Genomic DNA, 26764 nt, shown 5'->3' with positions numbered 1-26764 from the left:
GAGATGGCTAGTCTTGTCAGGAAAATATTGCCACGGGGTTGAGAGTAGGTAAAAGCGACAGAAAATTGTATTTAGAAAGAATATACAAAGAGAGACGGGTGCTGGCAAGATGGCAGAACAACAACACGAGCTCCACGGTCACCGTGGATTTCACCTTCCTTCTGGGGCATTCTTCCATGCTCGTTAGGATGTGCGCTTCCGTGCGTGGTAATAGCGCGTAACATATAACCCCCGCCAGCAAGAGCACCACCTCGACGGTAATGGATTAGTAGGATCGTGTCCGGCAACATAATGCAACTGATATCGTGCCGGGAGACGTGCACAATATCCGTGGCGAATCGACTGTCCAATGGAGCGATATTGTACGTGACGTCAGTGATCTGCCCTGGGACCTAGTAAGGCACGGTGTAGCGGGAAAGAAGCTTGGACGACGAATCAATGAGGCAGCAAGGCGTCCAGAGAAGGAGCAAAGAGCCCGGAGAGTAATTACAGACTCTGAGATTGCGATCGTAGCGGGCTTTCTGGCGCACCTGGGAGGTATAAAGACGATCCATCGCAATCTGGCAAGTCGTTGCAGCCCAAGAAGCTGCATCGCGGGCGTAATCTATAACAGGGTGGACAGGTGATGATAAAAGAGTCTGGAAGGCAATGTGGGATGGCGGCCAAACAAGAGATAAAAAGGGGGGAAAGTCCGTGGCTTCATGGCTTCATGAGTTGTAAGCAAATGTCACATAAGGCAAGGTGCTGTCCCAATCACGGTGGATTGAAGGGAATGTACATGGAGAGCATTATGGTCAGCGTACGGTTGAGGTGCTCCGTAAGCCCATTGGTTTGTGGATGGTAGGAAGTGGTTACCTTGGAACGTTTGGAACACAAACGAAGAATGTCGTGGACGACTTGGGACATAAATGAGCGACGACGGTCGGTCAGCAGCTCTCGAGGAGCGCCGTTAGAAACAATAACGTCGTAAAGTGTAAATTCCGGTACGTGAGTGGCACAACTTCCGGCAGTGTCCGCATGATGGCGTATCCTGTCGCGTAGTCCGTAGCTAAGGCAATCCACTCTTTCCCAGTAAAAGATGTTGGGAATGGCCCGATGAGATCAAGGCCGACACGGTAGAACGCGACACCAGGAATGTCTATGGGTAGAAGAGAACCGGCTGGCGAGAAGGATGGATGCTTGTGGCACCGGTAGGACTCACCAGCAGCAACGTATCGACGCACAGAGCGGTGGAGGCTGGGGCAGAAGAACCGGCGCCAAACACGATCGTACGTGCGAGTCGCTCCGAGACGTTCAGCGGTTGGAGCGCCTTGAACCTGTTCAAGAACAGTGAAGATAAGTGTTTCGGGAACAACCAGTAGCAGATCTGGGCCATCAGAGCTGGTGTTGTGTCTGTATAAGATTCCCTCACGAAGGACGAATAATTCTAGGGACGGGGCAGAGGGATGAGAGTGTATATAGTGGATAATTGACCGAAAATTGGCCTCGCGGAGCTGTTCGCTACGTATGCCTGTTAAATCGGGTATTGCCAAGACACAGGCGTCCGAATCGGGTGCTGACAAGTGGGGGGAATCCACAGTTTGACGGCGTAGGCAATCGACATCCTGGTGCAGTCTGCCAGACTTGTATGTGACGTCAAAGCTGTACTGTTGTAGTTTCAGTGCCCATTGACGAACTCACCGAGTCGGACCTTTGAGGGAAGGCAACCAGGAAAGCTCATGACGCTCTGTCATGATGTAAAGTAAAGCTTGCCCGCGAACAGGTATGGTCCAAACTTGCCGACAGCCCAAACTAGGTCATGGCCCTCGCGCTCAATGTTCGAAAATTTGCGCTCTGAAGAAAAAAAAAGGCGATGACGCCGTCTGGTCCTTGTTGTTGCTGGGCGAGAACAGTGCTGATGCCCTATCTAATGGCGTCGGCGGGAAGTTCAGTGAGGGCTGATGGGTCAGAATGAACCAAGATGGGTGGTGACGTAGGTAAAGTCGTGAGCGTGTAAAGCGCAGTTTCCTGTTCTAGACTGCCAAAGAAAGGCGCTTCTGTTTTCAAAAGTTGCGTGAGTGGACGGGCAATGTCGGCGAAGTTCTTGACAAAACGCTGAAATAGGACAAGCCAACAAAGCTCCGTACGTCTTCAGTGGAAGGTGGCATAGGGGAGGTCTTTGACAACGCGAATTTTTTCTTGGTCTGGTTGCACGCATTCAGCACTGGCAAGGTGGCCAAGCACAGCGATATTGTGGTGGCTAATACGGCATTTGGTACAGTTGAGCTGAAGGCAAGCTTACCTTAAAACTTCAAGAGCTGCCGGCAAGCGCCTAAGGTGGCTTTCAAATGTAGGTGAGAAGACGATGACATCGTCAAGGTAACAGAGGCATGCTGACCATTTGTGTCCAGGAAGGAGGGAGTCCATCATCCTTTTAAATGTAACTAGGGCATTACACAACCTTAAACTGGTCAAACCCACAGGCGTAACAAATGTGATCTTTTCACGGTCTTGATCATTGACGGATATCTTCCAGTATCCGACGTCAGGTCGATAGAAGGTGTAGAGAGTCGAAAGCGTCATTGATCTGCGGCAGATGGTAGACGTCCGTGCGCGTTGCACTGATAGGGTAGCGGTACTCTACGGAGAAGCGCTAGCTGACGTCTTTCTTCTTGAGTTGGACGATCTGAGTTGCCCATGGACTACATGAAGGTTCAATTACGGCATTGGTGAGCATCTTGTGTACTTCACACTGTATCATATCTCGCTCGCCATAGGACACGCGATAAGGACGTCGTCTGATTAGGTTCGCGTCCCCAGTATGAATCTTATGAGCGACGACAGAGGTCTGTCCCAAATGACTGTCATTACAGTCAAAGATGTCGCGGTAGGACTTCAATATGCGCCGAAAATTGCGTGTCTGAGCAGGAAGGAGGTCAGATGCTATCATCTTGTCAATATCACTGTCGACGAGATTGTGCGAGGAAGGGGAAGGGGCAGAGGGCGAAGAAGCATCGGTGACGAATGCAGAAACAGCACACTCATCCATAGAAGAGATGTGGGCTAGAGTCATGTGGCCTGGGATAAGTTGCGTGCGCCAGCTAAACTTCCATATGGGTATAGATGTTCGATTATCAATACCTCCAGTAAGGATGTGAGGAAGAACGGCGTTTTAGGCGAATAAGACGTCAACAATCAGGGTCAAGATGTAATTGCCATCGGCAATGGGAGAAAACGACCGTAAGTTCACATATTAACGGCTTGAGGAGGTAGACGAACGTAATTCACTGAGCACAAGCGCCATTAGCGTGCAGTAGAAGGGTCATGGTAACACAGTAGGTCTAGTTGTGGGAAGCCGGTTTCACAGTCAACAAGGGCAGAATAGAAAGGCAGAAAAGCTGTACCAAAGATTGCTATAGGATCATTTCTCGAGCACCGGAAGTAGTGCGCTTGTGGATCGATCAACAACACTTATTCGAGCGGAGCACATTCGTAACATGCGAGACGTTCCGCCATCGCCGATGCGCATGATCGGTACTCTGGGTGGTTTGAGGAACTTCTTAAGGCGGCGACGAAGCTCCCAATTCATCACTGATATCTGAGCGCCAGTATCCACTAGCGCAATAGCACTTACGTCATCCAGTTTAACGTCTATCAGGTTCCTTGAGGCCTGCAGTGTGGTCACAGGATTTGGCAGGTGAGTCATCGATGCAGCATCACCTCTGAGAGGTGCATCGTCTAGTTTTCCCTAGAGATACGTTCAATCGGCGACGCAGGGCGACGGAATTGGGGCGAGCGAGATGACTGGCGACCAGACAACGGCGAACGGGACTGCTGACCACGTGGGGATGGTGAACGATGATATGGCATGGAGAGAGCATCGTCGCCGGTGCTTTGAGGAGGCTCGTGGTAGGGCTGAAATCGGCCATGATCCATGTCGGGGCGGTGGCTGTATCCATAGACCGCCTGATACCAATACCACCGGCTGTTACAATAGCGGGCCACATGTCCAATACGAAGTCAGTTGAAGCAATTGGGACGGTCATCAGCATTCGTCCACTCGAATGGACTGTGAGTACGGAACGGCGGCATTAGGCCTTGGGCGTGTGAATGTGAGGGACGGCGGTCGATCGGCTGGTAAGGAGCTGCGGCGCACACAGAGTCTAGGCCAGAATTGGAGAGCTCCTGATGAACGACAGCTTGGACTAGTGGCACTATCTGGGAGCTATGGTTACGGATACGGCCGCACGTAGAAGCAGGGGACACCACGTCAAGTTAACGTTGGATAATCTTCTTCACGTGTTCTACGCTGAGCGTCGCCAATGGCTCAGGTACTTCTTCGCATGACCACGTTGCTGCCCTGTTCGGAAGTCGAGCAAAATTATGGGCAATGCGTCAAAATTTGGCAGCCTCAAAGTACTTGCATTCTTGGATGATGGCATCGACGGTGTCGCGGTCTTTGCAGATTAGCAGATTCAAGCCATTATGTGCTACGCCCTTGAATACGTGGCCCAATTTCTCAGTCTCCATCTTGCCATCGGTGGCTTTGCGGCAGAAAGGACAAGCACGTGCAGCATATAAGTCAGGTATGACTCTCTCGCTGTCTGCGCACGAGGTGCCAGCTCCTTCTTTTCTGCTGCCTTTCTACCTGCAGGCTTGTCGAAAAAGGAACCCATCTTACCCTTGCATGCATCGCAGCTCCCAATTTCATCTTCGTTATTCTCAAGCTGCACCTTCACTGTTCCTTTGAGGTAAAATAATAAGTTTGCTAACATGATCGTCTCATCCCAGTGATTATTTTTACTTGCATGCTCGTACAGAGGTAGCGAATCCTCGATGTCGACATCGTCAGTCCCGCAGAATGTGTCTGGGTCTTCTAGCTGAGCCAGGAGACCGTAGTGGTTGCAGTCGCCTCGGTGGGCGCCAACCCCTCTTCCGCCATCGTGGAGAAAGCCAAGCGTCGGCCACTAGGGCGCTCCGTTGTAACCTGTGGATACCCCGCAACTCTCACCCCAATGCCACGGGGATGCGAGTAGCCAAAACGGATAGCAAATTGTATTTACAAAATGTATATAGAGAGCGATGGCAGCAGGCAAGATGGCAAACAATACGAGCGCTACTCTGATCGTCGTCTTCACCATCTTTTTGGGGCATTAGTCCACGCTCGGCAGGATGCGTGCTTCAGTGCACGGGAATAGCGCGTAACAATATATTCCATGATTCCAAGGCCTTTAGCTTAAGACCAGTCCAGGTTTTCGTCCACAATAATAGAATAGTAATCGTGTGTGATGTCCTGAAGCAGAAGGTCGGCGAACGTAGAGTGGTGGGAATAAAGGCAATGCACGTTGTGTGTCCCAGCGTGTGCCTTCCCGCAAACACATAAAGGCGTTTTCAATTCTGCAGTGAAGCTTTGAGCAATACAAGTGAGGTGCACAGTGAAATGTCGACTGCGACTCGCACCTAGGTGAGCTTCATCTCGGCTTGATAAGCGTTGATTGTGGCTGTTAGGTGCCGTTGTGGTGTTGTGGCTTTCGCTTGGCGCTGCTGTCTTTGAGGTTGCGGGATGGAATTCTGGTCGTGGCGGCCGCATTTCTATGGGAACAAAATGAAAAAAAAAATGTGCGCCGTGCACTTGATGCACGTTAAAAGCCCCAGGTGTTCTTTCTGCTTAATCGTTCACTGTGTTTGCGTATACGTCATCCACAGATTTGAAACACTCTGCCCATTTCGCCGCCGAACAATAAATTTTTTGTGTTCCCTTGCTTCGTTTTCTGGGGCGTGTTTAGTTGGGCGACCGCAGGTCACAGCTGCCGCTGAGGTACACGCTTCGGATAGCATTCCAGCAGACACAGCACCGATGAAATCCGAAGGCAGCACCGAGTGCCATTGCAGACAAGATATCTTGAATGAAACTTGCACTAGGAACACCTTATTTTATACAGAAGGGTTGAAATCAGGGCCAGTTGGTACATAGTTGTAGGAAAAAAACATTCGCAAAACACAAAGGACAAAAAGGGAGGTATACACCACAACAACTGGTAGAAAGACGCCCAGGGAAGAAGAAATGCTTTGCAGAAGGGATGAAATCCAGGCCAGTTGGTACATAGCTGTAGGAAAAAAACCAGTCGCAAAACACAAAGAACAAGAAAAGAAGTTCACACCACAACGACTGGTTTTTTTACACTCATGATCTAGCGTCGAGAGTGAATCGCAGTAGACACAGCACCAATGAACACCGAAGAGCGAGTGACACGTGGGAGGCAGTGACGTGACGTGTGCAATGACGCAGGCATTCGGCAAAAATTTAGTCAATCAGTACCTTATAGCAAATCAGTACCTTATAGCGTAGGGAAGCGTGCTAGTCTCGCACTCTGGAGGCCCGGTCTCGATTCTCACCAAGGCTGAAATGTAGCATATTTACTTTTCAATTTCATTAACTGATTTTGTCAATTACTTTATGTCCTGCAGTGGACATAAAATCGGCCAAGAGGATGAATTGATTTTGATTACAGAAACCTACCTCACAAATATAGCCTCAGTCCGAGCCTTTTAGACGTGTTCTTCCTCTTCGCGCCGTTCGGCAATTTTTGTACCATCTTTCGGTCACGCTATCGACGACAATGCCGGATTTTCATTAAATGGGACCTGTAATGCTTTCGCATTAAGATACACAACAATACTACTTATTACATGCTACACTCTTCAAACGTTGGAAACCTTGCGTTTTATCTTGCCGCACGAGAACAGTCATTTTCCTCGTTTGTGCTTCCTGAAAAACTCAGCGCTCGCTACTTTTCCGTCGAGACTGATACCTGAAGATAATAAGGCGCGCAAACCATTCGTTATATGAAAGTACAGGACATGCGACTTTAAAGAAAGGAAATGAGGGTAAGGCAGATGATAATTTATGTTTTGTGGCAAAAATACAACGCAGAGGGTCTACATTTTTGTAGGAGTATACATCAAGTAAACCCATACCAAAAACGTGTGCGGATCCAATGTGTTCCTTTTCTGCGCCGAACTAAATCAGTGCACACCCTCTTACACTAGCCTCATTCTGTTCTCATCACGCTATCTAAAGATTGTGCTTGATTAGCTCTAACTAAGGTGATGCTGCTGGCGCGGATGTTAGCAGAGCATATCGCTACATAGCTTCCAGCGCAGCAGTTATCGCAAGGATGCACCACGGACACCGACAGCGAGGATTGGGAGTGGGCGCCGATTTTATGAGCGCTTTCACTCGCGCACGCGCAGGTTGATCCTGAGCCGAGAACTGCCGTAGCTTCACCCGTCATACGCGATTCTACAGTGGCGTATACAAAGAGGGGCTGCGGCTGAGCATGCACATTCTATGCTTCGTACCTCGCCGAATGCGTTGGCAGTCGCTGTCAGGTTATTGCAGTGGAAGGACCATAAAAATTTCGAACACACCGCTACAGCATTTCCCCCACTACATGCAGTGTGGTATGCGGAGAATTGAGGAGATTGTTCACGGAGAAATTATGGCCACGTTGGCGAAGACGAACAGCGCCTTCATCGCGACTGCATGCGTCACGATACAGTGAAGCGAAGACAACAAGTCAATCCGTGTTGTAGGATGGCAGACCCTTCATTGTCCAAGAAAGATTACTTCTATCAAGGCCAACAATAGCACTGCGAAAAATCAAGTGTGGCTTTTACAGAGTTCTTAAAAACCAAAAGCGTCAGGTTCTGACTACACCTGCCGAAGTTGACTCCACTATTGAATTTTATTTGAATACCTGAATATCAAGTTGTAAAATGGGTAGCTCACGTATGCTGTTCTTATACCTCTTTGTGTATCTCATGTAAATGTGAATTTACCTGATGGGCATCTTTCAAACTTATTTGTCTACTTTCTCTCTCGCTTATGGAAATGTGCACGTATTAGATTCATTTGGCTTTCTTCGATTGGTAGAGCTATACAAGTGGTAGTAGTATTTGGCTATCGACAGCGCATATTACTTTTCAGCGTCTTTGCTGTGTGTGACCGGCAAAATAGAATAGCCGACGTCAATATAGGTGCCGCAATACCAATCCAGATCATAGTAACAAAGAACAACAGCACTTTGAAACAGAAGCTTTCAACACAACATACACAAAAAGCTAGCTGTGAACTGAAAAGATAAATGGATACATACTTGCATGCTTTAGAAGTACAGGTTACATAAACAGCACACATGCTAAACATACTCAATCCGCAGATTTCCAAAAGCTGAGATAGCCACGTAGCCGTATATCGGAGACTGACGGATAAATTCTTTTCAGTAGGCAAATTATGCTAAAAAAACAACACCTGGCAACACTACTGGAAGTAAAAAGAGTCTATATTTGTAGATTGGCACTTGCATACCAAGCGAAGTGCAATCGTAGTGCTGCAGCTAACACTGAAAACCTTGAAATTTTTTTATCTTCTGCTTCCTTTTGCACAACAGACTCATTGATGGATCTTTATTCCACATCATTATCACTATTGTCGAGGTCCTTGTTGCTAACGCAGATGCATCTCCTGCCTCTCTCGATCAATTTATTACAAAATCCGCAAATGAGCAACATGTTGTCACATTGGCGAGCAAGGCCTAGTAATAAAAAGTTAGGTCAGTGCTCATTTAAACACAATGCAAGGTAATTGCTGAAATATCTATTGGTACAGCTGTCTAATATTTATTGCGATGCTCTCACAGGGAAAATGTCGCCTTCCATATTAGCCAAGGCCCATCAATAAATGAAGTAATCTTCTATGTGGACAATGGTAAGTATAAAAGCCAATATCCATTAGCGTTATCCGAGAAAATCAACGGTACTAACGTTGTGTGGCATCAAATATGGGTGTTTGAACCTCTTCTGTCATCTGCTCCTCCAAAAACGCCATTGGTATGAATATCTAGTTTTCGAATGCGTATTAATATCTACAAATTATTCGCCAACGTTACACGGGCATACGGGACTACTGCAAATTTCTAGTGGAACCTAATTTCTGTTAAGTGCGGGAATAATTCCTTCGGCACGATACAAATTCGTTTCAAGAAGATGAGGTAATGTCTTTATGCATTTCCACGTTTGACAGATGTACAGCATAAGGACAAGGGAATCTTGTACTACACGGACTACAACACCTGCTACGTTATTCAAGGACCCTACCATGGAGACCGTAAGATGCAATTGTGGTATTTTTAACAGATGTGCACACATTGTAATTTCCCCAAACACTGAGACCTAAAGTCACTTCAAAACGTTATTCTTGGATGGAACCCAATGGCTCACGTCACTGCTCCACGCCCGCAATAACCTAACTTTTATGCAAAGGGGAAGAGAGACACACATTTTAGGAGTAAGGCGAAACTCGAAGCGCCTGACGGGGTCCACTACTCTACAGTCATAGCATCTGACAGTCAGTAGCAAAAGCACTGCAGCACATAGCGAACATAATTTCGTGCGCTTATCTGGAACACATCATGAACATACAGGCCGAATAACACCATCTAGGAGCACTTATACTCAACATATTTTCTATTTTGTTTAAAGCAGGAATCCCTTTGTAACCTCCATTTGTAGTGTTTAAAACAAATACACTCCTAAATAACCTGTTTATTGTATTCGTAACGTTAAGGAAATGTGATAATTGTAATTCAATATTCAGCAACCACTAAATTTTATCTCCGCTGTTCTGCATCAGGCAACCCTCAACTCGTAATTAGTTTGCACGCATAATTTCAGGGATGAATTCAGCTTTAGCTGTTGGCTGCATGATTCGACTTTATTGCAGAGTAGTACGCCGAAGTAGGAAGTCGCCTAGAAATTTCTCCATAAAGCGTGCACCTACCGATCAGAAATATTGAAACTAATTTACATATTTATTACTAATAAGTCAACCGCAATTTGGTCATTCCTAAATTGAGTGAGTGTACCAAAGCAGTATTGACTCAATCATTGCTGCTTTGCTACTACAATGCTGAAGGTAGCTGACAAAAGTTCGGCCACCTTGTAATTCACATGCGATAGTATGGGCGTATGAGGCTGCAAATTAGCGGTGCTCGGCTTGGTGAGAAATGTGCAACTATTCGTGTCGAACGTTTAGAGTATTAGTGTGTTGAGAGTGTCACGGAGTACTGTGATTTTGCGAATATAGGTAGCGGGATATCATTGTATAGAAAGGTTCAGTAGCGGAAACTATGTTATACGAAGTAATGCTTTGCGAACTTGTAGTACGTAGTTAAATTAGTCTATTGGATTGACTGTTTTACTTGTTGCGTCTTATTAATAGGTAGGTTTGTGTTTAGCTGTACATGTTTTATGCCACAAAGAGATCCTAGTCTCGCGTTTTCTGCGCGATGCCAATATTTTAAGGATATGCCTTGCTAATCTTGAACTATTTTATGTGCATTTTCTTTTCTAGAATGCATGCTTTTTGTTTCAAAAGAAGCCGCTGGCAACGTCACACAAGAATGCATAGAACAGTATAATGACATTTGTGGCGCTGGATTCAGCATGTATGCCCCCGACTTGTGCCTGGACGACGAAGAGGAATACTAAAACATCTAGTGTACTTCGTTTGACATTGTAAGGCTTGATAGTTGCACGTGCCTAAACACCATTCATGTCCAATTTATGAAGAATATATGCTCTTCATTCGATGTAGATGCCTTTCCCTATGCACGCTTTCTACAGGGAATTCTATTTTCACTCTAGTATACTGAAGTGGGCACTACATATCGATTCATGAAAGACCACCACGGCAAAGTTCTGTCCACTGCACATTGAAATCAATTTTCATTGTTCTATTTTACTTTGGAGCAAAAGCTCACTTGAAAATATATGACGCCACTTCGTTCATATACCGGATGTGAGCACAGACTTGTATTCACTCACGAACTTGTTAGCCGACACAACCTTTCCTTACTTCAGTTCCCAGACGTAGTAAAATGTCATTGATATGCAGAAGAAATTACTACGATGCCACTTTACGTCATTATGTAAAACAATGAGCTTTACTGAGTGCACTCTCTGTAGGAATACCGGTAAAGCCAGAACAGACAAGTACACCTCTTCCAATGAAAATAAATACCTAAAATGTCTCTTTTTCTGCTTCCAATGTGTCCTTGTTTATATGGCTATAAATGAGAAAGCAAAGTTAAGCCCCCAAGCAGAGAGTATTATCTTCGCCACTTTATTCTTATTTATGTATTGTATTCAACTCCAGTAAGTAAGCTTATCAAAGTCCGTAGGGCACCACTTCTACGAAATATTATTGAAGCTGCCTTTAGTGCATTTTGCGTGCGGGTTCCCTTAAGAAGTGGAGCACGCAATAATAAAGGTGACGAGTAAAAATTGCTACCTGAACTAACGGCAGCTTATTTGAACCATCACGACGGCCTCAGCGTGGTGTCTCACAGAGCGCCTCTCGTAGTATTCACAGTTTGGCGGAGATGCGGGATACTATAGAAAGGACAAAGTTGTCGAAACAAAACCATGTGATCGAGTAGTGCATTCCTTTTGTTTTTCTCTTCTAGAACACGGCAATGCTGTTTCCACCGCGCTTAATGGCATTCCAATTAGTTATTTTCAATGTGCAGCGCGCTTTGTTGTCAATAGTATCCTCTCAAATTCTTACACATCCGTTCTTCCTTGAAACAGGGATGTCCTATGTCCCCGCTGTCTGTACTTTACTTAAAAGCACTCTGTTAGAGCATTCTGAACTGCAGCAATGTTCAAGGATTATAATATGCTGGGTAATGAAGCAAAAATATTAGCATCCGTTGATGATTTCCCATTCCTCCGCAAGAACTAGCCCAGCATCCATAAAACTCTTTCTACATTAAAGGAGTTTGGTACAGTCTCTGATGCGAAAATCAATTACCTTGAGAACTCCGTGCTATGGTTCGGATGTTGGGTCATTACACCATCACATTATGCTGGCGTTGTATTGTCTTGGGCGCCATTTAAATATCTTGGAGTTCCAATTCATCTCTGCAAGTCAAGCACACACTGCTGAAGTCAGCGCGTTCCAGCCCTCTAGCGCTATATCAATGCCTTAGTCCCGCAACGTCTTTCAATAATTGGAACAGAAGCCTGCAACACGTTTTGGGAAACCAAAGGTTTCTGTATCTTCCAGGTACTTAACTTCACAAGGCTTCATTTTCAACGTTTCCACAGTATATTTTTCAACATTTCTATGGTCTTTCAGTTTTGAACCTTGAGCGACGATAACATTGCTCGACCACTGAGCGCTGGACGGTTAGGGTTGGCGCGTTTTGTATGTGTGACTTTTACTTTCACGCTTTCTATTTTTGGGGGATAGCCCTCATCCTATATTAGGAGCAGTTTTTCAGATTAAGCGGCATGTCCTGCCCGAAAGTGGTTTCGTCAATTTCCTTTCTTGACCTTGTTTATGGAGGTTCGTGCGTAACGTTTATTGTTACATTGCTCTCATGGGTGTTCGCTTTCCTGACAAAAGTTGTTCATTGAGTGTAGAAAAATTCTTTATTTGAGTTATAGTGCAAAAAACACAAGGACGCATGAAAGGGAAACCAAGCAGCAGGAGCGTTGCTCCAAACTCAGGTTTATTTTTGGGGAAACACGTCAATTTATCAGTGGCCACAGATGAAAAGCAATGTACATGATTAGAAAAGCGAGCTTCCAATCCCTTGAAAAGTTTACAAAACCTGTAAAATATAACTGTGAGATGGCATGTTCAGAAAAAAAACACAAAAGTTGATATTCACCTAAATCTTTAGAAATAGAAACAGCTGCTACTCCGGCTTTTATCATGGGGCCATTTATATCGTTAGATTTTATTTATTATGTTTCAAAATAACCCTAAAGGCCCACAACGAGGGTATTACACAGAGCACAAGTTCTATCGGTGCGGCAAAGAACAGTGCAGAAATGTAAATACAAGACAAAAACAAAATTGGGATAAAATTACTTACAGTGAACTAACGTAAAAAAAGACGGAACCAAATAAGAATAGTTATCAGTACCGCAACTTTAAATGGTTTGCACAAGATGTGACAACTCCACGAGACTTTTCGTTATCGGCGCATGAAAAAAAATTTAATTTGCAAATCAGAGAGTAAAGTTATATATTACATGTCCCTGTTGCTGCTCAGTGCGTCAGAAAATTTCGAGGCATTTGTTTCCGTGACAATGTGCGATGACAGATTATTCCACTCTGTCGCGGTGCGATGTATAAATGACGGACGAAATCCGAGGGAGCGAGGACGTTTTCCGCAAGATCAGAGCCGAGCGCGCACCGATGGCCGGGACAGATTTTGAAGGTTGGTGCAAAGGGATCAGGGATGACGCTGCGGCGGCAACCAAGGAGTACGTCACTGAACTCGACGTCGACAAGATGGATAGCAGGTTGGCGCACCTGTTGGAAGCCAAGCAAGCCCTCCTCAGGAGATGGAAGGGGCAGAAGCATAACAGGAGGTTCCGCAAGAAGGTTTCGGAGGTTAACAGGGAGATCGAACATCACTGCAAGAACCTCTGTAAGCAACAATGGGATGAGCTCTGCGAATCCGTCGAGGGTCCTTGCTCAGATCAGGCAAGAGCTGGGGTCTGCTCAAACACTTTCTCGATGAGGGCAGCACCAAATCCAGCCAGAGACGATCCCTCGCGCGAGCCATCCACCTCGCTACGGACTCTACCCCGGACGAGTTGATTGTCGACAGGCTCATAGACACGTACCTGCCGGTCGCGGATAGCTCTGCCCCTACCCAGTTCCCGGACTACGCGGGGTGTGCGGTGCCGCAGTTGGACCAGGACTTTACCGCGGCCGAGATCCGAGATGTCCTCTTCTCACTGAACGTCAAATCCGCGCCTGGCCCAGATGGCGTCACTAACAGGATGCTGAGGAATCTCGATGACGAGTCGATCGACTTCCTCACTGAGAGGATTAATGAAGTCTGGCGTAGTGGACAGGTCCCCACACAGTGGAAGGCGGCCTGCACGGTACTCATCCCCAAACCCGGTAAAGCACCAGGAATAGAGAATCTAAGACCAATTTCCCTGACGTCGTGTGTCGATAAGGTTGCAGAGCATGCCCTGCTCAACCGGCTCAAGGTGCACATCGAGGCCAACGACATGTACACCCACAATATGATTGGTTTCAGAGCCGGCCTCTCGACACAGGACGCCATGAAGCTGATAAAGCATCAGACCATCGACCGGAGCACGGGTGATACCAGAGCCATCCTTGGATTAGACCTGCAGAAGGCGTTCGACAATATCTCACACGAGTTCATTCTCCAGTCTATTGCCGGCCTCGGACTCGGGAAGAGGACCTACGACTTCGTCCGATCCTTCCTTAGCCAGAGAACTGCCAAGCTCAAGCTCGAAGGATACCTTTCGCAAGAGATCACCCTTGGTTCACGCGGCACGCCTCAGGGCTCAGTCATCTCGCCAACATTATTTAACATCGCAATGATCGGACTTTCTAAGGAGCTCACGAAGATTCAAGGAATCAACCATACCATCTACGCAGATGACATCACCATCTGGTGCGTCGGCGGGAGCGACGGCCAAGTTGAAGCCGCCATGCAGAGCGCCATCGATGCGACCGAGCGCTTCCTCCGCCCCACTGGGCTCAGATGTTCTCCATCGAAATCTGAGCGACTTCTCTACAAGAAAAGACCCAGAGGCGGCGGCCATCGTGATTGGAAACCGGCGTCCGAAAGCGAAATACGGCTTTTCACTGGTGACGGGTTCCCGGTGCCCAGAGTCGACTCACTCCGAATATTGGGGATGTATATCGAGTCTAACGGTGCCAATGGTACCGCACTCAGAAAGATCACCGCCAAGACGGAGAGTGCTCTCGGCGTCATTCGGAGGATCGCCAACAGGCACCGGGGAATCAAGGAAGACAACCTCATCCGCATTATACATGCTTTTGTTCTCTGCCACCTTTCATACTCGGCGGCCATGCATAATTGGCATGTTGCAGAGAAGAACAAGCTCAATTCACTCATCAGAAAGGTCTTTAAGCTCGCCCTCGGCTTACCTGCAAGCACTCACACCGAAAACCTGTTGAAGCTCGGAGTCCACAACACGCTCGAAGAAATTATCGAGGCACAAGAGTACTCACAGCTGCTCAGGCTATCCGGCACCCCGACGGGCCGCAAGTTACTCGACGAGATGGGCCTCAATCCTGTCGACCAGTGCCCCGACGCCGTGCGGATTCCCAGCGACATCAGGTCTCACCTGCACATCGCGCCCCTTCCCCGCAATATGCACCCCGCAAACAACGTCGGCAGACGTCGGGCCAGGGGTACAGCTCTACTCGAGCATGTCTGCAATAACCACATTGAGGCAAGCTTCGTGGATGCCGCGGCATATGTCCAACAAGAGGCATTCGCCGTCTCCATCGTAGACTCCAATTCAAGGCTCACTTGCTGCGCTACAGTACGCACTTCGAAGCCCGTGGTAGCCGAACAGGTTGCAATCGCGCTGGCTGTGCTCGATGGTCGCAGAGAGGCAATATATAGTGATTCCAAGGCAGCCATTAAGGCCTACAGAACCGGCATGGTCTCCCCCCAGGCCCTCCGCATTCTCCAAAGCGCCGAAAGTATCTCTCCGCATTCTCTCATTTGGTTTCCCGCTCACTTGGGGTCGATTGAGGGTTCTCCCTCTAACCCTAACGAGGGCGAACACGAGGCCGCGCGAGGACTCACTGACCGCGCCGCCTCAGCAGTCGCCCAGCCCCGCGGGGAACCCTTTCTTACGTTTAATGAGATCACCACGCACTACTACCTGTCACGACGGGTCTTCCCCCTCCCGCACCCCGCCTTATGTAGGGCGCGGGCGGTTACCCTTCGACTTCTACAAGCCCGTGCATACCCTAACCTCGCGGTTCTTCATGCCATATACCCTGAAAGATATACCAGTGCGGACTGCCCTGCCTGTGGACTAAGGGCAACATTGGACCATGTGTTGTGGGAGTGTGAAGCCATCGGCTCCTCCTTCAGCGAGGATAGGTGGGCTGCGCTCTTGGGCAGCCCCGAACTCAACGACCAAACCCTGGCCGTCCAAAGTGCCCGCGATCGGGCCGTCAAGCTGGGCTTGGCGGTCCCTACGTGGGACTAGCCGGGTGGCGCGGGGTCTTCCCTGCGTCTTCTCTGGACCAAAATAAAGTTACTTCACTCACTCACACAAGATGATTTTGACTTTGCAAGGATTATCACGACGCGGAAAATTGGCTTCACGTTGAATTCACGTTGAGTTCATTATGAGAATATGCGTGATAGTAAAGATAATGGAAATGTGTTAAACGAGATATACTGCGACGAAGGGATGACGCGACAAACAGGGCGCGATTTTTTAATTATGTAACACTGGTTTGTCGGGAATAATCTGAAAAGATGAAGCGTATAGCACGGTTCTGCTTGGCTTACAAGTCAGTTATGAGGGATGTCTGATGGGGATCCCATGTTGCTGAAGCGTACTCCATTTTAGGGCGTATCAGTGCTGTGTATGTCAATTTGCGCAAGTGTTCGGGAGCATGTTCGAGGGTAGGTTTAAGGAAACCAAGCGAACGGTTTGCAGATGCGAGAATATGGTTAATATTATTATTCCACGTCAAGTTAGGGGTTAGGTGCACGCAAAGATATTTGTCGCTTGAAACTTATTCAACAAGGCTGCTTAAGATATAAGATGAGGCAGTATGGGGAGCCTGCTATAGTAAAGGACATGAATTTAGTTTTAACAAGGTACGTATGCATTAGCCAGGTTGAACGCCATGCGTGTATTGCGTTTAGGTCAGATTGAAGAATGCCATGATCACAGTTAGAGTGAATATTACGAAATATGACGCAGTCATCAGCAAATAGTCTGAGATTAGATTTGATGCCATCAGGTAGATCAATAATTTAATTTACGAAAAGTAGAGGCGCAAGCGCACTTCCCTGTCGTAGAGCAGATGTAACGGGGTTAGAGATGAGTTGTGATTTTTAACCGATCTAAATTGCATCCTGTTGCATTCTGTTCAGAAAGTCTGTTATTCATGTGACAACAGTAGAGTGGAGGTTCAGCTGTGTAAGCTTGTGAATAAGTCAATGATGAGGGACACGGTCAAATGCCTTTGAAAAATCTAGGCATACGCCATCTATGTTAATTACGGTGTCTGTTAATGAATGTATGTCGTGAATGAAGCCAGCGAGCTGAGTGTCACATGAATAGCGTCTTCCAAAGTCATGATGTTGCTTAAAGATGAGGTTGGTAATGTAAGGTAGGTAATGACTTGGGAGTGTATGGTATGTTCGACTAATTTACGATTGTTACTTGTTAAAGAAATTGGTTGACAGTTAAGAGATTAGGAACGATCTACAGATTTGAAGAATGCTACTACTTTAGCCACCTTCAAATCTTTGGGGATAACGCCTGTTGATTGTGATTGTGAAAAGAAGGCGGGCAGTATTGGGAAGATGCATGAGGCTATATTTCTTAAAAAATTTTATTTATGCCAATATTCTCAGCGGACGACGATATCTTAAGATTATAAAGGAGAAAAAAGTTCTAGAATCGGTAATTATTATACCCAGCATATTCGAATCAGTGCGAGTGATAGCGGCTAACGGTTCTAAACATTCACGCCTGATTACTGATGAAAATGTTTCGTTCAGTAGTTGGGAACAATCAGTCTCAGTTATCGCTGCGCTGTCATAATCAGTAGGGACGATGTCAGGGCTATGCTGGCGATTAATGAGATGCCAAAATTGGCGAGGGTCCGTTGTTAACATCGATGACAGGCCCTGTTTATAGGATTGTCTGCGCATGGCGTTTAGTAGACTTTGGTCTTCCTTGTCACATGCTTTGTGCCGTCGCCAGGATTCAGATGATTTAGTTTGGTCAGCTTGCTTGAATATTTTTTTCTCGTTATTTAGGCGATGAAGTTTCTGCAAAAACCAAGGACTAGTGTTAATGCTAATGTTTTATGCTAATTATTAGGATGTAAGTATCTATGAGGTTAGTGAGTGCGTTTTTATGTGATAACCAGTTTTCTTCTGTTGTCCATGACAAGTAACCTCTGAGAAAGTCAAGAGAAAAAGGCATTAGTTCATTTTTAATACAATGAAAGTTAGCTCTTTTCTGACATCTGATCTGCTTGCTCAGAATCTGCCTTTTGATAGGTGAAGGAACGAGGCGACCAGTTAAAACATGATGCTCGTATAAACCACTATTATAAGTTATTTCAGAGCACATATCTGGTGAAATCAAGAATATTAGAAGAGTGCGTAGAACATCGTGTCTGTCTTTAACTTACCTGGGTTAGAGTGAAATCAATGCCACACTGGAAGAACGCATGCGACTCTGACTATGTGCTATATTTGATAGTGTGGTTCATGCTATGTCCGAGAAAAAGTCACCAAAAATGATTACATTAGAATGTGGGAAACGATGGGTAGGTTCAATGAAAATACCCTGAAATTCTACTGTGAACCCATGAGTGAGGTCAGGTGGTCGATAAAAGAAGCCAACAATTACGTTACTTGATTTGAATTGAAGACAAGTTACTACGGACTCAAGGAAAGTGCTAATAACCATGCGCACTACAACATACTGTCTGTTTATTGCAACAAGGACACTGCCACTTCGCTCATTTTCCTATCGCAACAAAAGGTGTCAAAATCAGTTTCACAAACGAATATGTTTCCACTAGGAATAGCACAGTTCAACCAAATTTCAGTAAAGCTCTTACTGTTGCCGATTTTGAGTCGATTAGTGAAGATAGAGCGACATTTCTAGAAATAAATGTTTTAATGTTAGTGTATTAAACGCAACAACATTCTGAACTACTAATTGTGCTATATGTTAATGTTTTTGGTGTTTGTGGAAGCTTAGGTGAAGTTGAAAGGCTGGCACCGTGTCTATCTGACGACACAACTAAGGAAGCATGCTTGGCACTATTTGCTTGAGTGTCCCATACGTAGACTTGATTGTTAATTTTTAGTTTAAAAAGGACAAGGCTGACACGGTATTTTTCTTTCTTTGTGGCTTTTGAGAACTGCCATAATTACTTCTTTTATGGTGAACAGCCTCGCAGTAATCACGCAAAGTGCCGAAGTCAGTATCTTTCAGCTTGCGACCATTACTAAGCACTGTTTCGATATCTTTTTCTTTGAAAAACTTGACGATAATCCGTCGAGTGCGTTCATTTGAGCATTGTCGAAAGCTGTGCGCACGTGCGATTGAAGCTGCTCATACTCCTAGTTGGTATTTACAGTGTTTCGTTACTATCTTCTCGGGCGTTTCCCAGTCTTCCCATTCACCCGTATCTTGTATGCCTTAAAAGAAAAAGTTAGAACTCCTCAAGCGGTTTCGCAAATCATCTACTTTGTCGTGCATCATCGGTATATCAGGGTCACTGCTGCTGCAGGACTTAGGTGACACTCCTGGTGTAATTTTTTTTTCTAAATCCTGGATTTGATTTTTTCATTTTCCTTATATTAACGTTTTGACTTGAGATTGGTGCCTGAGGAAAGCGACTCAACATTACCTTGAACTTGGTGTACGTATTCCGTCAGCAATTCACGATCCTTTTTAGTCCGGTGTGTATGTGTAACGCTTTTTTCACCGATTCGAACAAGCTATTATTTCTCGCTTCCAAGTGTCGTACGGCATTGAGTACCATGTCGAGCTTTTCTTCTTGCGTTTTCGTCATGAGAACCGGATTGGCTTCAATGTCTCCACCTAGCAATAACAGGCGCCAGGGATACAGTGCTACACGCGCAAACCACTTGCTACCATTGGACATATCCGAGAGCCACGACACCGCAATGATAAAAGCATTTTTGCTGCGATAACATGAGCCTTCAAGATAACTAACCTGTACGAGTGCAAACTGTGAGCTCAACATTCCAACTGCATTGGCGTAGCCCGAAGTGTGAAAGGAGGGTATGTGGGTCAGCTGACATGCTTCCGCGTTGCCGGCCGAGTGACCGAATATCAATTAGGTTAGGGCTGTACGACATCCAGTGGATGCCGGACGCTTTTTGTAGAAAATGGCTCGCTGCTTGAGAACTGCTTTTAGTGGCACCATCCGCTCGGGCGAGGCCCAGTCAATGGTGCGGGTGACGTGGCACAGGACTGGCCAACCATCGCGACGAAGAGGAGGACCTGTACAGGTGCAACCAGTGAGCGCAACATTTCAACGGCTGTGGCGTGGCCCGCAGTGGCGACGAGATTTTCTTGTGTACTTGTGTTCTTTTTACGCTTTTGATTAAATATGAATTCTTACAATCCCGCCCAGTATGCAATTCATTTAGAAAAACACTTTTTAAAATATTTAATCTCGCCGACATGACAATGATACCCAAACCAAGCAAAGCCACCAGAATATAGAGACCTTCGACCCATCTCGCTGACGTGGTGTCCCCAAAGCTTTCCGGACACATATTTCACGATAACCTCTCTCCATGTTTGGAAGATAACGAAACCATCTCAAAGACTATGTTTAGATTCCGACCACACTTGTATATAGAAGGTACCCTTCTATAAATAACAGAATCTGTTATTGACAAGTTCAGCACTAACCAAGGCAGTGCGATTCTAGCCCTTGACGTTTAATGCACCTTCGACAATTTCTCTCACGAGGCTGTGTTGAAAAACTTTGAAAACACCAACCTCGGGCAAAAGGTCCACAACTACGTCCGATACTTCCTCTCTAACCGAAAAGCAATCATTGGCCTTAGAAAATTTCGCAGTGACAAGTTCGGAGTCTCCACAAAGGGCAATCCTCAGGGATCAATGGCAGCTCCATTATATTTCAACGTTGCAACGATAAACAAACCTGAGAGACTGCGTGATATTGCGGAACTCAATAATGCCATTTACTCAGACGATATTATTTTTGTGTCACGGGAGGCTCTACGGGGGCACAACGAGACGCCTTAGAGAAAGGCGTTGATTGCATGGTGAAATTTGTCAAAGCGTCCTGACTCTATTGTGCCCCTGAATGATCAGAACTGCTTTTACTGCGCAGGAGAGGCCGACGTCCACCTCCAACGCCCGACCTGGAAGTCGAACTTAATGGCACGATCATCTCCGTTGATACCATGCGCGTGCTGGGTGTAGTTCACCAAAAGAGTGGAGCGGGCGGGGCCGCCCTTCAGAAGCTTGAAAGTACATTGCTCAAGCACAAGTCTGGATAAGCGAGTGGCAAGCAAACGACACAAGCTCAAGGAAGAAGACGCTCTAAAACTAACAAAAGCCCAGCCACCAGCTGCACCATCTACGGCGCTCCGTTTCGGGACTGAAGAACGTGGGAAAGAATTTGAACATTCTCATCCACCAAGGCGCATAAATTTGCGTTGGGGTTCCTGGAAAGAAGCTCACCTGAGAAGATGTTCCGACTGGGTGTGCACAACACCTAGGAGGAGTTAGCTGAAGCTCACAGAATCAACCAAATTGAGCGACTCAAACTAACCGAACCTTGTAAAGCCACCCTGCGCTGACTTGGATACAGAGAAGGGCTCGAGCAATGAAATGAACACAAGCTCAAACTTCTCAAACTCAGAGAGTGCGCTACAGCTTCTGATATACCTGCGATATGCACCCGGTGTATGACAAGGGCGGACGAAAGGCGGGAATCAGAGCACTCAAGAAGACGTAGGAGAAATATATCGCAACAACATAGGTCGACGACCCGAGCTAGATGGCGCATACGGTGAGCGTCACAGACCGAACAGGAAAAGAGGTTATTGCAGCAACATTTATTCTGAGTGAGACCGACTTGACAGAATAGGCAGCGATTGCGCTCGCCACAACAACCTGTCAGCGACAAATCAGATTTTTTTAGAGACCCACAAGCAGCATGCAGAAATAATCGGAAAGGCATTATCTTCATAATGGCACTCAATATATTACTCAAGCGGCACAAGCCACCACATAATGATATCGTGTGGATGCCCGGACACGATTCCTTTGCGGGGAACATAGCGGCTGATGCTGCATCCCGAGGTCGTACCAACCTGCAATCACTGAGAGGCGATCATGCTCTGGCGCCCATCTCAAAACGACAATGAGGCACTTTAGAAGATTACAGATTACACAGAAGAAAATACCCACCGCCTCAAACCACGCTTAGCAGGCAGGAAGCCGCGCACATACAAAGACTCCTTCCCGCTTGCCCACATTGTTACACTATATACGTCTCACACTATACGAATGCAATTGTCCGTTCTACCGAATATCTAGTACGCTCTACTATATGGTTTGGGAGTGCAATAGTGTCATGGAGGTACCAACCAACAGAGCGCCATCTGAAGAGCAGTGGGAGGACCTGCTGACCAGCGCTCTCCCGGAAGGCCAGAGACGACTGGTGGACCGAGAAAGGCGGACAGCAGAAGGCATAGCATCCCAGATTAAGGAAGCCACCCATCTGAGGGCAACATGCAGAATATCACCGGCTGTATATTTTTTTAAGTAAAATTTATTCCGTCATCACCATCTATGTTGTTCGCGCCGCCGTTCTCTCGATCTATATCCATCAGATCACCAGAACATGGTGTACTTGCAATAGTGCACATTTGATCAGTGTCCCAAACTTTGAAGTCTCTTTTTTAATAAATTACATTCTAAAGACTCCCAACTAGAACATGACTTTGGGGAAAAATATGTTCGTCAAATAACTCCCTTTGTTAACACACCTGAGACTAATGTACACTGTTTTATTCATTTTGAATATGGCATTTTATTCTGGGATGTATTTTATATACATATGCAAAATATTTTGATCTAAATTCTCAGAGTAACGAATGTGTTGTTCCTTGTGTAGACGTGCGATTCGATTTGTTGTTACTCATAACCCTGCATACCGTAAGGAATATTAGTCTGCAAATTCGAAATTCAGAAAGAAAAATTTCCTCACTAAGGCATTTCTCTCAAGTGATTACGCACTTTATGGATATTTACGGCCAAAACGAATGTCAACTGGAATAGCATATAGTTTTGACCATGTTTTTACATTTTGCTGTCAAGTTTTTGTAATGACTAAAGGTGTTACTTTTTGTGACACATTTTTATATATGCTCATCGTTGATCACATAGCTTTCGCCGCATGGTGCTCATAATATTTTAACTTGTCCCTGCACACACATCATTTCATGAATTCTATTCAATACCATGCAAGCAATATGCATGCAATACCATGCAAGAACAAAAAAGTGTGTGTTCAGCCTAATGAGTAAGACATTCGACTTCTGAGCGTAGGGTTGTAGTTTCGAAACAAACCAAAGCCAGCGTTTTCTCGAACAAATCTATTTTATTTTATACATTAACTTTCCTGTCCAGAATGTTACTAAGTGGCCTCGAGCAACGTGAAAACTACGTAGGCAGTTTCATTTATTCGTCTCATTCTACGCCTACTACACTTCTAAAAGATGAATGCCAATAATACCTTCTTTCTTGTCGTCGTTGGATTGCCAGCCTATATTTTACATAAGTTTTCGTACAGCTCACTGCGCCAGGCACCATAAATTATCCGGCGCACGCATACATGACATAATGCAAAAAAGTTAAGGCGTGCAGTCACGGGCACAAAATAGAAGAGGACAGCACGAACGCTGACTATCTACTGAAAAAATCACTGAGGCGAAGAAAGAAAGAAATGGTAGCACCAGGTGTCATTTGTGTACTCGTGCCGGTACCAACTAGCTCAGATTTCTGTCGTTCTAAGCGTACATGACAACGAATCAGTCGTCTACTTCATGTTTAGCGCACATGTTGCTGCATTGCTATTTTTCAGCGGTTATTTCGTTCGGGCTAACAACAGACTGTAACAGGCTTCTATAATTAGCTGAATGTGTCCGTGGCGCATTAGCCGTTTGGCAAAGGCTAGCATAAGTTCAATTTCAATAAAATAGCAACATGTGATCGAAAGCCTTGTGCACAAACCCTAACAAGGGAAACATTATGGAAAATAATTAAACGTCAATCAATCAATATCTATCTATCCAAAAAATCTGGCTGGTTTTCAGGGCTGAGCTGAAAGAGACAAAGAAAGCTTCGCTTTATATTACGCCACCAACACATAGCACAAGATTCGGAGACTTGCGGAGCTTTTGAAGGGCGCACCGTCTGCAGCACCGGAAAAACCCGAGCATCAGTCAGTGTGTTGGACAAGAAAGCGACTGGAGAGGGCGAACCTTTCTACATTGCCTTGGCCCGCTCTGCTACCACTTCGCAGCTCATGAAGAATGCCAGCGGCAGATTCAGCACAGCTGCTAGGATGTAGAACATATTCCTGCTATTCTGCAATCATGCTATGCTTCTAGTGATGCCTCAAATGTAGCTGCCTCCTTCTCCGACGGCACCACCATGCTGAATGGGTTTTCACAAGCAGAGAACTGGAAGCGTAATTGAAAAAAAAATATCTCAGTGCCCCTTTACTATGTGAAGTAGGATGACAAGCGAAGCTGTGTATTTGGCGCCCTTAATGGTGAACTGAACCTCCTGCGCGGGTCGGCCCGGCATTCCACTATCTTCGGAATCGGTCAGCGTAGGCGGAGTGCTTAAGACCTCCTTCACCTCCGCGGTGGGTCGGCCTGGCAATACACTATCTTCGGGATCGGCACACGTATGGGGAGTGCTAATGCCTGCTTCACCTCCGCGGCGGGTCGGAAGGCATTGCACTATCCTCGGGATCGACCCGCGTATAAGGAGTGTTTAAAGCCTGCTTCACTTCCGCCGCGGGTCGTTCCGGCATTGCACTATCTTCGGGATCGGCCCACGTATGGGGAGTTTTTGCTTAGGACAGGAAAATTTCCTTGGGCGGCAGAAGTATGCAGCGTCGCTGTCAATAATGCGCATAGGGAAATTCAGCAAAAAAATTGTGCAGAAGCCTTCTCTTATAATTATCTATGTGATGCGAAGCGAGAATACCTTACGATGACGACGCTGGCCGTAATGGCAAGGATGACATCACGATGATGGTGGGAAGACGATGGCATGACAACAACCTAATAGCAATGCTCGACTGATGTCGGTAGCATGACGATGGCGGAATCACCACGATGGTGTGATGAAGGGTATGACGCAGCTGGAATGACGACTGCTGGACTAGAATAGGATGGCGACGCTATTAATATTACAATTCGTTAAAACGCCCTATAACTGACTTCGCCACACCTCTAAAATTCTTCTTTGTGCAGATAATTTTGTTGTGAAGTTCGCGTACCTTACCGCTCGGAGTAGAAGTAAGCTAAGCACGTTCAACAAAATAAAATATGAATTGAAACGTGACTTCGTGAAATTATGTCCTACTTTGATTGTGCACACAGTTTGGCAGAATGTACGACTGCGGCTGATCTTAATTTACCGAATTTGAAAGCTAGCTTTTGTAGTGTAATCGGTTCTCTGATCTGACTCAGCACTCATGTGCCCAGGCTCTGACGTCATGCAGCAAAAGGGATAAAAAGCGGCTGTCTAATAAACAAGGGGCTTTTTTGGGTTCGTGGCTACATCGGAGTGGCGCCAGTCGTTTGCTTGCATCACCGCTCCGGCAGCGGACACGACAGCTTTGCCGTGGAAAGCAAGAAGCTACGTAAAAGCAGAATTTGTAAGAAGCTTCAGCTTCGACTTTAACAGTGGAACGCGGTAGCATTGAAATATCCCTGACGTTTGCTCTAGCTTCCCGGCAAGCGCAGCTTATGTAGTCAGAATGTTTATGCGTAAAGATGACGGCGAACGAAATGCACGAAGGCGAACTTTCTGGTAGGAACACGGCCTCTTGCGTGGGCTGCGATACCGTGAAGGCGAGCGCCATATGAAGGTGTTGGAAAGAACCGGAAGCGCCGCTCTGTAGGTGGAAGATGGGTTTGTGTTTCGGTTTCCGCGTAACAGAATTATGTTTTCTCGAATGTTCAAATTAAAGTCCGGCGCTACTTCGCCTGTAGGATACCTGTAAGTCACACTATACAATTTTCTGACGTATTTTACTTTTGAAAAATTCGCTTACTTATGCAGCTTTATTGAGCTACATATGGGTATGGGTTGGGTATGCGTAATTGGGAGTGACTTTTGCCAAGACTACGGTCCACGTTCGATGCGGGACGCCGCAGCCATATGTTTGACGATACAGGGCGCTTAAAGCGCGTTAATACAGCTACAGCGAAGCAACGCGTCGCTCACAACAAGGAAAGATGTTTCTGGGTGTTGTCATAACGCCGACTGAGGAGCTCCTGTGAGCCAGGGTCACTCCGTGGTCCACACGTAGGAGCAACATGATGCAACTGAACGCTGAGAGCACTCAGACGCGGCGCTGCGGGATGGAGAGGCTTAGAGTTATTGTTTAAAGATTCCACAAGGACCCAGAGTTCGGCTCCTCTTTTCCGCGTGCCGCTCCGTTGCCATTAGCCAAGCGCTGTCACGGTGAACCCTAAATTGCCGCGCAGAAGCCACCCCAATACTGGAAACATCGCAGCGCCCATAGGGCTTTGTCAACCTGCCTCGAACCAAATCCGCGTTGTTAGTGGCTCTCCGCGCTTTCAGCAAGAAAGAAGCGGCAAACTTCGTCATTGCTGTCTCATTTCAATTTTAGGTAAAGTCATTGGTTACGTTTTGCCGTAGTTAATGAGATCGCCTGTTTGTTTTCACACTGCTAGGAATACAGAGAGGGCATGAAGCAGTAAAATTGGTTTAATTTATAGTTCGCTGAAGGAGGCTACAGCATTGCCATCTGTAAAAGATAGCTACTTTAGCGTTAGCAATGTAAAAGCAATATAAGCAATACAAGCAATATAAAATCCGGATTGTTGCCTGCATGTTTATTGCA

The sequence above is a fragment of the Dermacentor variabilis genome, chromosome 6, assembly GCF_050947875.1.
Source record: "Dermacentor variabilis isolate Ectoservices chromosome 6, ASM5094787v1, whole genome shotgun sequence".
Taxonomy (NCBI): Eukaryota; Metazoa; Arthropoda; class Arachnida; order Ixodida; family Ixodidae; genus Dermacentor; species Dermacentor variabilis.
The sequence above is the reverse complement of the archived record's forward strand: the minus strand, read 5'-3'. Positions refer to the sequence as shown.